The sequence below is a fragment of the Humulus lupulus genome, chromosome 9 (assembly GCF_963169125.1).
Source record: "Humulus lupulus chromosome 9, drHumLupu1.1, whole genome shotgun sequence".
In the NCBI taxonomy this organism is placed as follows: Eukaryota; Viridiplantae; Streptophyta; class Magnoliopsida; order Rosales; family Cannabaceae; genus Humulus; species Humulus lupulus.
Window position 1 is genome coordinate 175,008,470 of NC_084801.1, and position 12,099 is coordinate 175,020,568.

Sequence of the window (12,099 nt, forward strand, 5' to 3'; positions counted from 1 at the left end):
TCGCGGAACGCTCGTTCCGGGAGGTTGGTGCGGCTCTGGTTCAGCTGGAGGAGAGCCAGCTGGCTCGCCAGGCCCTGGAGGCGGAGAAACAGAAGCTGACCCAACAGGCCTTGGGGGCTTCGGAGAAGATTGATCAGGCCCGGCGCACGGCTGAAGAAGAGGCGGAGAAGAAATATCTTGCCAAATATCAAGAGTACCGGGCCAAGGCAGAGAATGAGTTTAGACAGCGGTCGGATGGGATTAAGACCGAAAACTCCAAGCTCCGGGAAGAGCTGTCCCAAGCCAAGGTGGAGAAAGATACCCTGGAAGCCCGCTTGCAATCAAAGAACGATCTCCTCCTTAAGCGGCAAGAGGAATATTCCACTCTTCAGAGTAAGCTGCACGACGAGGAGCAACTCCATAAGAGGAGCAGGGATCTCGTGTCTATGCTTCAGTTGGGGCTCGCCGAGAAGGATAAAGAGATCGGGGCTTTGCAATTCACTGCCAGGGGGCATGTGACCGAGAAGCAATCCGTGCTGAACCAAAATAGGGAGCAGCGCAAGGCGATTGATTCTCTTAAGGGGGAGCGGGATGCCTCCAAGGCCGAAATGGAAAAATTGAGGGCCCAACTAACTGCCGCGGAAGCACAGCTGGCAACCTCCGAGGCGGAGCGGTTGAAGGAGAAGGAGGATGCTGAGGTGATACTGAACAGGACTATTAATATATCGCATGTGGTCCTCATGCATCAACTCTGGAAAGTGAACCCGGAGGTGTTAGGCTATCTGGGAGATGATGCCGAAGCCATGAGGGAGAAGCTACTCGTGTGGGATCAGGGCCCAGAGGCGTATGTCCAAACTTATAACATTGACGATCGTGCTGAAGCTCCTGAGGCGGGAGATCCCGGAGAGGCGGGGACTTCTGAACCTTCTCATGACCAAATTCCTCCTTCCAATGAGCCGACTCCGCCAGCCTCAGCTGAAACAGATGCCCCCGAAGCTGCGGTCGTGGACGCTGTAGTTACCCCCAATGCTTGAAGGGGTTTTATCTTTAATTATTTTTCATTTTGAGTTTTTCATTGCGGACATTTTTACCATAATCATAGCATTCTCCTTTCTTTTCTGCCGAGTTCTTTATTTATCCTTGCGCTTAGGGTAGACATTTATACGGTAGAAACTGTTGTAGGGGCGTATGGGGTTTTGGTTCCAACGGCCAAAACCTATGCACTTCCCACTTGAAGCTTTAACGGATGATGTCTTTTTCCCATGTAGTTTCTAGGTTACGAAGGTTTCCTGGTTCCAACGGCCAGGCTCCTTTCACCGTACTTTATCTTTCCTGAGGCAAATAGCCAATCCAGGGACTTGTAGTTATACTGTTCGCTGGGATTGCTAAGGTGAGTCGTTCCATTGTTTGGAACGGGAGTTCTTTTGGTGAGCGTCGCTAGACTTAAGGTTAGATCTTTGCGAAGCAAAACTAACTGTTGTTGCGAACCTCATTGTGGCTGACTTCAGGGACCTGGCATGGAGCCCTGCGAGGCAAGGCTTATTGCTGTTGGGGAAATCGCCACGCCCACCAGGTGTGATCCTGGAGCAGGGGCTTTGCGAAGCAAAGCCGGCTGTGAGTGGGGGGATCAAGTATGTCTGCTTCTGGAGCTGAAACTTGCAATGGCCATGGAGCTTGCCATGCATTATTTTGTGAGATCCGGAGTTGGAGCCTGCGAAGCAAGGCTTACAACCGTCGCGGATCTTGCCATCTTTCGCCTCGCTGGACCCGGAGCTGGAGCTTGCGAAGCAACGCTCTACAGCGCTCGCGGATCTTGCCATCTTTCGCCTTGCGGGATCCGGAGCTGGAGCTTGCGAAGCAAAGCTCTACAGCGATCGCGGAGAATTCTGCAAAGGACTTGTCAGGGAGTTGGGGGTGTTTTGGCGTAGCTCTATGAACGTGCCTCGACCCCCAGTCCCGTCCATCGCTGGGCTACACAGGAGATAATACTTATGATACATAATGGCAGGCATTTCCATGGCAATTTTCACATAAGCACATATGACACGTAATGCAAGCATGTTCATGGCAACAAATAAACCTAAGCTCAACAATTTAAACATTTCAAACAATTTAAAAATTTCAAACACAATGCTAGCACATAAGTGGTGTTCTGTGTACGTTTTGTTCAAGGGGCGTATGGTTATGCCTTAGCCATGTATACCCCCCAAGTGAGCGTGGGGTCCGGACGTCTCCGGACCGCGTGGTCACTTGTTAAAACGCAGCTTTGAACACAGGGATAAAAAGTGCAGTAAAAGCGGAGTGAATCTCTCCGTGTTTCATTGAATTAGCCTGCTAGGCGTGAGTTTTACAACAGGGAGGATTATTTCCACATTTTTCACTTTTGTTATTTTCACCAAGGACTTCCGACTGGATGGTCCGGGGCCTACTGGTAGTAACGGCGGAGGTGCTCCGCGTTCCAGGCGCGCGGGACTTTAGATCCGTCGAGTCTCTTTAAGTGATACGTCCCATGGCCCACTTTTTGCTGGACTTCGTAGGGGCCTTCCCAGTTGGGTCCGAGGACTCCTACTCCCGGGTCCTGCGTAGCAGGAAATACTCTCCGTAGGACAAGATCTCCAACTTCGAATGTACGGCTCTGGACTCTCATGTTAAAGTGTCGGGCTATCTTGCCTTGGTACATTTTTAGTTGGACCTGCGACTGCTCCCGGAGCTCCTCGATCATGTCCAAGGACTCCTGGAGGAGGGCATGGTTCCGGGTAGGATCGTAGGTGTCTTGCCTGTGAGAGGGGATCATAGCTTCTACTGGGATGACGGCCTCGCAACCGAAGGTCATGGAATAAGGCGTGTGCCCCGTCGAAGTTCTCTCTGTTGTGCGATAAGCCCAAAGTACTCGCGGAAGTTCTTCCGGCCAGTGAGCCTTGCAGGCTTGGAGTTTTTTCTTCAACGTGGTCTTTAATATTTTGTTTACAGCTTCCACTTGTCCATTAGCCTGTGGTCTGGCGACCGCGGAAAAGCTTTTGATAATTCCATGCGAAGCACAGAAGTTCGTGAAGTGTTCACTGTCAAACTGCTTTCCGTTGTCGGACACAATTTTCCGTGGAAGCCCAAAACGACACACTATATTCCTGATGACAAAATCCAGTGCTTTTTTAGATGTGACCGTGTTCATAGGTTCAGCTTCAGCCCATTTGGTGAAGTAGTCTACCGCGACTATGGCGTACTTCACTCCACCCTTTCCAGTGGGGAGGGAACCTACTAGGTCAATGCCCCAAACGGCGAACGGCCAGGGGCTGGTCATTAGGGTAATTTCCGTAGGCGGCGCTCGCGGAACCTTGGCGTACCTCTGGCACTGCTCACACTTCCTGACATAATCCACACAATCCTTCTTCATGGTGGGCCAGAAGTATCCTTGTCGAAGGATTTTTTTGGAGAGGCTTAGCCCGGAGGTATGATCGCCACAGAAGCCTCCGTGAATCTCATGGATGATGGTGCTGACTTCGGTTCCGGCAACACACCTAAGGAAGGGTATGGACAACCCCCTGCGGTAAAGCTTTCCATCCATAACCACGTATCGGGGAGCTTGATACTGGAGCTTCCTTGCGTCCGCTTTATCGGTGGGGAGTTCTCCGGTGGTGAGAAATCTGAGGATGGGTCCTATCCAGGAGTGGGAATGGTCGATGATGGCGTTTATCCTTCGCGTCTCAGTACTGGGGGCTTCTAAGTGCCCGATGGGGACTAAGCCATACTGTTCAATCTCCGGGTCCGTTGCAAGCTTGGCCAGCGTGTCCGCAAGTGAGTTCTGGTCCCGGGGGACCTGGCGGATTTTGTAGCCTTTGAAATGCTGCAGTAGGCCGCGGGAGAGAGACACGTAGGCAGCCATCCTTTCGCCTTTCGTCTGGTATTCCCCGGATATTTGGTTTACCACAAGCAGGGAGTCGCTGTACACTTCGATTTTTTGGGCTCCGACTTCTCTGGCCAGTCGTAACCCAGCTAACATGGCTTCGTGTTCTGCCTCGTTGTTGGATGCTGGGAATGCGAAACGGAGGGCGCTCTGGAGCTGATGCCCTTGGGGAGATATTAGGATAACCCCCGCTCCAGCTCCTTTTTCATTTGAGGCTCCGTCTACGTAGACCTTCCAGGTGGGAAGTTCCGGGACAGGATCTTCTGGGAGGTCATTCATTCCCGAGCACTCCACAATAAAGTCCGCGAGAGCTTGACCTTTTATGGAAACACGCGGTTGGTAGTGGACGTCGAACTGGCTTAGTTCCATGGCCCACTTAAGCAATCTGCCAGAAGACTCGGGCTTCTGTAGGACTTGTCGGAGAGGGTGGTTGGTGAGTACTTTGATGGTGTGCGCCTGGAAATATGGCCTCAGCTTCCGTGAAGCGATCAGCAAGCAGAGGGAGAGTTTCTCGATCATCGAATATCTGGACTCAGCGTCCAATAACCTCTTGCTTACGTAATACACAGGGAGCTGGATACGGCCATCTTCCCGGACGAGAGCGGCACTTACTGCGTGCTCAGTCACAGCTAGGTACAAGAACAACGCCTCTCCTTCGACCGGTTTGGACAAAATGGGGGCTCGGGTTAAATGTTCTTTGAGGTGTTGGAAGGCCGCTTCGCATTCGGGGGTCCACTCGAACTTCTTGTTCCCTCGCAGAACATTGAAGAAGGGGATACACTTGTCGGTGGCCTTGGATACGAAGCGACTGAGAGCAGCTATCCTTCCGGTAACGCTCTGGACATCCTTATGCTTCCGGGGGGAAGGCATATCTATGAACGCCTTTATTTTTTCAGGGTTGGCTTCCACGCCGCGGGAGCTGACAATAAAACCGAGGAACTTTCCAGACGAGACCCCGAAAGTACATTTCTTTGGATTTAGCTTCATCCCGTACTTTCGGATCACGGCGAAAGCTTCCTCAAGGTCGTTACTGTGGTCCCCGGAGGTCTTGGACTTTACCAACATGTCGTCCACGTACACCTCCATGTTCCTCCCCAGTTGGTCCTTGAACATTCTGTTTACCAGACGCTGGTAAGTCGCCCCAGCATTCTTCAAACCGAAAGGCATGACCACGTAACAGTAGACACCCTTATCCGTGAGGAAGCTGGTGTGTTCCTGGTCCGCGACATGCATCTTGATCTGGTTGTATCCGGAGTACGCATCCATGAAGGATAAGAGTTCGTACCCGGAAGTAGCGTCCACCATCTGATCGATTCGCGGGAGAGGGAAACAATCTTTCGGGCAGGCCCTGTTTAGGTCCGTGAAGTCAATGCACATTCTCCAGGACCCATCGGGTTTCGGGACCAGAACTGGGTTGGCCAACCACACGGGATAGTGCGACTCCTGGAGAAAGCCTATGGACATCAATTTGTCCACTTCAGCTTTGACGGCTTCGGCTCTCACTGGGTCCAGCGGCCTCCTCTTTTGGCGAATTGGAGTTGCAGCTGGGTCTATGTTGAGTGCGTGGCACGCAACATTGGGATTAATCCCTGTCATATCAGCGTGGCACCATGCCAGGATATCCTGATTATCCTTCACAGTGGCCACGATCTTATCTCGAACGGCCGACGGCAGGTTTTTCCCCACCTGAATGACCTTGGTGGGTTCTCCCGGATTGAGGATCACCTCTTCGACTTCCTCCATCGGCTCTATTGCTTTCTCGATTCCCACTCTTGGGTCGAGTTCGTCAAAGTATGCCTCCTGAGCATCCCTAGTTTCTGGCAATACTTCCGCCAAAGGAATGGCAGCAAACGTCTCTCGGACCGTGTAGACGGCTCGGACGGAGACGTTATAACAGCTCCGTGCACTTCTCTGGTCTCCTCGGAGGGTGCCAATACGCCCATCGTCGCAGGGAAACTTCAAGCATAAGTGACGTATCGAGGTTATGGCCCCACAATCGATCAGGACCGGTCGGCCTAAGATGGCATTATACGCCGTGGGGCAGTCGACCACCACGAATGTGCTATGCTTGAAGGCACAAGCGTCGCTTTCTCCTCTGAGGGTGACCGGAAGTTGAATTTTGCCTAATGGCATGAGTGCGTCCCCATTGAAACCTTGAAGCTGGATGGGGCATGGGGCCAGGTCCGTCTCGGTCAATCCGATCGCGTGGAAGGCCGCTTTGAAGAGGATGTTCACGGAGCTTCCGTTATCGATCAAGATCCGTGAGACCTTCTTATTGGCAATCTGGGCTTCCACTACGAGGGGATCGTTGTGGGGGAAGTGCACATGTCGAGCATCGTCCTCCGTGAAGGTGATGGGAAGATCCATCATTCGGGGACGTTGAGCAGGTGATTGGACCAAAGCGCACATCTCCTCGGCGTGCTCTAACTCCTTCAAGTACCTCTTCTGGGAGTTGCGGGTACTTCCGGCAAGGTGTGGTCCTCCGGAAATGGTGGCGACGTGTCCGTCAACGGGTGGCGGAGCAAGGCTGGGTGGATATGGGTTGCCTGGTCCTGGAGCCAACAAGGCAATGGGCGCCGGAGCGGGTGGAGCAGGAAGTGCTGGGAACTGAGACCCGGGAGCTTGGGGGTGACCGGCTCCAGGTGCACTAGCGGCTCCCCTCTGTTCCGGGGAATATGCAGCTCCGTGAACCACCCCCTGTCCGGGATAGATTATGGGTATTCTCACCCACTGACCGAGGTGTCCCGCTCTTGCCAGGGACTCGATCTCATCCTTCAGCTGAAGGCACTCATTCGTGGTGTGCCCCACGTCTCCGTGGAACTCACACCTCTTATTGGAGTCTCGCGGACGCCTTCCTCCGTGAGACACTTTCGGGGGCTTCCTGTAGTTGACCATATTACAGGTCGCCCGATAGACATTCTCTCGCGAGTCTATTAAACTGGTATATTCCGTGAACTTGGGCTCATAATCCTTTCGGGGTTTCTTTGAATGGTCTCCCCGGTTGGAGTTTTTTCCGCTTCGTTTGCTCCGCGATTGGCTCAAACTTCGTTCCGGGGCTTCCGCTTGCGGCTGCGGCATGCTAGGAGCGATACTACATCCGGTTTGTACCGCTCCATACCCAGAGAAATGTGTTTGACCCGGCGTCTGAACAGACGCGGAAGGCCCATACACACTCGGAGTGAATCGGGCTCCTGGAAGCGTGAGGACTGGTGCGGGAGCTTGCGAAGCAAAGCTCGGCGCAGTCACGGAAGGGGTTGGAGCCGGGGGAACTCCAAAGGCTTGCTGGTAGGCATCCTCAAGGTTGATGATTCCCTGAGCTTTTGACATGAATTCGGACAGGGTTTCTGCCCGTCTCCTTTGCATTTCCCCCCATAGCAGGGAGCCGACAGTAAGGCCCGATTGAAGGGCGATCAGCTTCATGTCATCGCTGACCTTGGTTTTTGCAGCAGCTTCCATCATTCTCTGAATGAAAGCTTTGAGGTTCTCAGTGGGTTGCTGTTTGATGTTGGTTAAGGAACCAACCTCCATGTCGTGGTCGCGGGCAGCAATAAACTGCCTCCTAAACGCGGACTGTAGCTCCTTCCAACTGTGGATTGATCCGGGAGCTAATCTTTTCCACCAGTCCTCCGCAGACTTGGTAAGGGTGAGTGAGAAGCACATGCATTTGGCGTCCTCACTGACGCGCGCCACTTGCATCATTTTATTGTATTTAGCTAGGTGGGTACGCGGGTCTGTCCTCCCATCATATAATTCTATGTGAGGCATTTTGAAGTTATCCGGGAGGGACGTTTCCGCGATCCTCCTAATACATGGTTCCGGGTCTTCCTCCTCAGAATCTGACAGGGCCCCACTTTGCTTCCGGACCAGCTTGGTCAAGGCAGCAATCTGTTCCTCGAGCCTCTTCGTATCACTTTCCGGGAGGTCACGTCCCCGGAGCTTGTCATTAATATGATTTCGGAGGTCATCTCCGCGAGGCCGGGCTTTTTCCCCTTTGGCCTTCTCATACTTGGCCTCCAACCTTCTTCTTAGGTCCACCGTGGACCAGCTATCTTCGGAGTGCGAGTTCGCAGCCCGACCGTCCTGATTGACGGAATCACTGGGGCGGTTGTTCCTTCCCCTAGGCCTGGGTGCCTTAGCACCGGGCCCTTTAGGCACAGAGTGCCCCCTTGGGGCTGAAGGGCGTCTGGGCTTAGGAGCGCCAGAGACCTTCTGCGCGCGGGGGGGGCAGTCGGCCTGGTGATTCACGCCTTTAGGAGGTGCGGGGGCGTCAGCGCGCACAGGCTCTCCCACTTTTTCTTTGCCCTTGTTAGGGGCGGCTTTGGATGGTCCAGCAGCGGCTGGATCCGGCATGGGGGCATCAGCACCACCTCGAACAGAGGTATCCTCGTCCGAGTCGCCTAGATCTCCGAACCTACTTTGGAGGCGTTCCATCATGCGTTGCATTCTTTCGGAGACGCGCTCCTGCTCAGCAAGCTTGGCCTTAGTGGCCACCAGTTCTTCGGCTACTTGGACCAGTTCTGGGTCCTTCTCATAGTAGCAGCCGTCCTTGTAATAACCGTCTTGGACATACTCTTCTTCGTCTTCTAAGTATGTTGTATCTTCGGTACTGACCTGATCCTGGCGGGATGTCGGGTCTTCACCTTGGTAGTCTAAGGGATCGCTTTGCACCACATCTTCCATCACGGTATCGGGGTTGACCGTAGCATTTTTGTCAACAGCGGATTTTCTCGTAGTCACCATCTCTTTAGCACGAAGTGAATACAAAAAACGTACACAGAAAAAGAGCTGACTAACAACTTCCTACCGCTCTCAATGAAAGCACCAAAATGTTTACCGAGTTTTTCGGAAACGAATAACTAACAGAATAATAAAAAGATAAGAACTGTAGAAATACTGAAATGTAACTAAACAAACAGTGTTTTTACGTGGTTCAGGCGTTAACAAGCCCTAGTCCACGAGTCGATGTTATTATACTTGGAAAAGATTACAGTAAGATGGCTGGTGCATAAGAACTTCACACGCTCACAATGTTTCTCTCGGGTTCTCTTGAAGAAGATGAAGCTAGAGAGATTTTAGTAGAGTTTTTGCTATATGATTTGTTCGTCCCCCCTCTTGTAAAATGAAGGGGTCTTTATAGCTAGGGTTTTGGATTAGGGTTTTTCTCTACGTACATGAGTTTTAATTACACCAGCCATAAATAGGGATACAATTACTGTAGTAGCATGGCTACAAGACTCTATGTGGGTATATTTACGTGAAAGTATGGGGAACACACAAAGTCAGCCGTCTTTTCCAAGTTGTCAGCGGAACAGTAGGCGAAAAGGTACCCTTAGGCGTGCTGGGATGTGTGCGGCTTTGACCTGACGGGCGTGTCAGGCGGGATCCTGTGTCAGGCGGATATCATTCCAAATATGCCTCCTCCAGGACTCGACCGTTTGGCTTTGTTCCGTGCGAGGCACGGAACTGCTTCCGCGGAGACCACTCGAAGAGCTTCTCCTGGAAGGAGCTTCCCCGATGGATACTCCTTCGGGAGCTCCGGGAGAGTTGACGAGTTTCCGTATGGTGTTTGCTTGGAAGAGTAATCCGGACACCAAGCGGGAGAGGTGAAGACTTTCTGTATATCCGCGAGCTCTGGTCACCTATCGTGAAAGACATCGATAATTCTGTTTCCCCGAGGCCATCAATCTAAACGCTATCCGGAAATCTGGATAACATGCGTCTACCAACCGCTTGCTCACATAGTACACGGGCTACTGATGCTTCTTTTCTCCTTTGACCAGGGCGGCACTTATAGCATGCTCTGATACGGCTAAGTACAAGTACAAATTTTCCCCTTTTTCTAGCTTAGCCAAAACGAGTGGTTTTCCTAGGTGTTCCTTTAGCTTAGCGAAGGCCTCCTGACAATCTTCATCCCAAGCGAACTTTTTGCTCCCTTTTAGGACGTTGAAGAAAGGAAGGCATTTGTCTGTGGATCTGGAGATGAACCTATTAAGGGCTGCTACTCTCCCGATTAAGCATTGCACCTCCTTCTTGCTCCGTGGTGGACTCATTTCCAACAATGCCTTGATTTTGTCAGGATTGGCCTCGATACCTCGGGAGTTTACCATAAAACCCAGGAACTTCCCTGACGAAACTCCGAATGTGCACTTGAGCGGGTTTAGCTTCATTCTGAATTTTCGGAGGGTGTCGAACATCTCACTGAGGTCGTTTGTGAGCTCTTCTGTCTTCTTTATCTTTATCAGCATATCGTCTACGTATACTTCCATATTTCTCCTTATCTGATTCACAAAAATTCTATTCACCAGCCTTTGATAAGTAGCACCTGCATTCTTTAATCCAAAAGGCATCACTTTGTAGCAATAAAGCCCCTTGTTTTTTATAAACAAAGTGTGTTATTCATCGACTGGGTTCATGGGTATTTGATTGTACCCAAAATATGCGTCCATGAAACTAAGTAGCTCATTCCTCGCCGTGGCGTCTACTAACTGGTCTATCCTAGAAAGCGGGAAGCTGTCCTTAGGGCAGGCTTTATTGAGGTTAGTAAAATCCACACACGTCCTCCACTTTCCATTGGGCTTTGGGACTAAAACTGGGTTTGATACCCATATTGGGTAGAATGCTTCTCGGATAAACCCATTTTCCTTCAACTTGTCAACCTCTTCTTTTAGGGCCGCATATCTTTCTAGGTCTAGCACTCTCCTTTTCTGCCTCACAGGCCTTGCTTTTGGGTCGATGTTTGAGTGATGGCACATGATTGATGGGTCTATTCCCACCATGTCCTCGTGACTCCAGGCGAATACGTCGAGGTTGGCTTTCAAAAATTCTACCAACTCCTCCTTCACGATACCCGGAAGGTTTCTTCCTACCTTCAACTTCCTCAACGGCTCATTCATGACCGTGACTTCTTCCAACTTCTCTACTGGCTCAGCTCTGGAATCCTCCGCGATCTGCGGATCCAACTTGTGTGGGTTTGCACTTCCGTGCACCACCATTGCCATAGGCACTGATGGCTTTATGGCCGTGCGGAGGGATGTGTTATAACATTCCCTCGTCCTTCTGCTCTCCTTTCATGTTGGCTATTCCCCTAGGAGTTGGGAATTTCATGGCTAAGTGGCACACTGAAGTTATCACCTTCAATTCTCTTAGGGAGGGTCTCCCTAATATCGCATTGAAGGCTGAGGCACAATCTACCACGACAAAGTTTGCCATTATGGTGGTTTCTCTGGGTTGTTCTCCCATGGTGAGGGCTAACTCAATTGCACCTAGGGGTTGTATTGAATCTCCTACAAATCCATACAGGGAGGTATTGCAGGGCTTTAGGTGCCGGATGTTCAATCTCATCTTCTCCAAAGCTGGGCGATACATGATGTCTACAGAGCTTCCATTATCCACTAAGACTCGATGCACCCTCATGTTTGCAAGTTGGACAGTCAACACCAAGGGGTCATTATGAGGGAAATGCACACCCTGCCCATCTTCTTCAATGAAGGTTATCGAGTCGTTCTCCCCCTTAAAACTCTTCGGGGGTCGTTGCTCCAAACTTAAGACGCATGACGATGGATTTCGCCTGGCTTCCTTGGCATATTTATCTCGCCCCTTCCTTAATTCACCTCTGAATCCTGGCCCTCTGAAGATGGTCCTAACTTCTCCTTGCATCTATGGGGCTACCTCCCATGCCCGTGGCGAGGATACTCCTTCTTCCGGCCTTTGGTTTTCTTTGCGGATGTATATGCCCAAATGTCCCCTGCGTATAAGCTTTTCGATTTCTATTTTCAAATGAGTGCATTCTGCGGTGGTGTGGCAGATATTTTTATGATACTGACAAAATTTACCGGGGTCTCTTTTTGATCGGTCTTTTTTCATTGGCAGGGGCCTCCTGAAAGGGACCTGATTTTCATTCGTGATGAAGATATGTTCCCTAGCGTGTGTGAGGTCAGTATAAAAGGTGTAGGGGCTGGTTTGCGCTCATCAATGCGTTGGGGCTTCCGACGCCAATCATCTCTTGACCCTTCATAGACCCTCTTCTTCTTTGTGCTGCTTTGGCCTTCCCGGATTGAGGGTTTTGGTGGGGACCGGTCTTTTCAGACCTTAAGGCTCTCGTGACCATCCACAACACGAATATATTCCTGTGCTCATTCGTAAAAATTGTCCAAGTCTATAACCTCTCTCTTAAGAATGTTATCCCATAACTTATTGCCCGGGCGCACTCCGGCCATGAT